Source organism: Alligator mississippiensis, chromosome 11 (genome assembly GCF_030867095.1).
Source record: "Alligator mississippiensis isolate rAllMis1 chromosome 11, rAllMis1, whole genome shotgun sequence".
Taxonomy (NCBI): Eukaryota; Metazoa; Chordata; order Crocodylia; family Alligatoridae; genus Alligator; species Alligator mississippiensis.
Window position 1 is genome coordinate 39,411,252 of NC_081834.1, and position 1,178 is coordinate 39,412,429.

Sequence of the window (1,178 nt, forward strand, 5' to 3'; positions counted from 1 at the left end):
AGTATATTGGCAAAGGAGTGTACTTGGCTGCATGCGAGCATTTCAACATAGAAGTAACGTCTGCTTGAGATGACCTGTGCGGGCTGGGAGCGGTCCAAGGCCCTTTTTTTCGCGCGGCGGACTGTGGCCAGCAGCCCAGACACGCCAGGTCGGGGAAGGCAGGCTGCACGCTAGAATTAGGCACGAACGCGTAATGGTTGATTTAAGATTGTTTACTTACACCGTAGATGGTTGCGGTGTAGGCTGGAAAACTTCCAGGAAAACTTCACTTAAGTCCTAGTTTAAGGACTTGGACAGAGCTCTGGATTCACTCACACGAAGTTTGCTAGGCTCCGTGGAACTTGTACGTGCAGGGAAGGGTATGTTGAGGGATCGTTCGGCGACGGGGAGAGGCTAGAGGCTGATCAGACCCCTATAGCCTTCTTGATATACACGCTGGGTCCGATAGGCTCTGCAGCGCTTAGAGATCTTCACGAGACGTGAAGTCTCCTCCTCGTGATGTTCGTGGAGTCCTCCCACTTGGGCGGAAACCACTCAAGCCTCTTATACGGCTAGCAAGCCAATCGCTAGCTGCCACATAGGAATAATTTAGAACTGACCAATAGTGGGGCACAAATTTGAATACAAATGGCAGGAACTCCTTGCAACGTGCATTTCTGTGTTGCAACGAAGAAATGCACCCTGCAAAGAAAGCTACAAGTGGCGGGAAATAATTCAGCAGTGCCGAAGCACACACAAACAAAAAATCACACCTTTGGGTTGTGACATGACCCAGGAGCAGTAGAAGTGCACAAGCAATTAGACAGGCCAGCGCAAGTGTGGAACAAAGTGCCACCAGTCCTCACTTTAAGTAAATACATCTATCAATACAACAATAGTTATGTAATAATACTGGTAAGTAATAAGGGAAAGAGAAGGGACATCTTTCAGAAAATTAATTTTTAACAGAAAACAAGACTGGGCACAGAGCCAAGAAAAGAAAACAAAATTTGTTTTGTGAGCTGACACAGCTAAAAAAGGCTTATATTGTTTATCAGAGAAAGAGAAAAAAAAAATCAGATTTACAGAATCCCTGCCTATACCCATACAGCAATGAAAAAAATGCTGTAATCTAGCTCCTCGGGGCTGGGAATATTTTGTTCCTTTTCCTGATCCGACTTCAGAGAGTTCTAGATCAA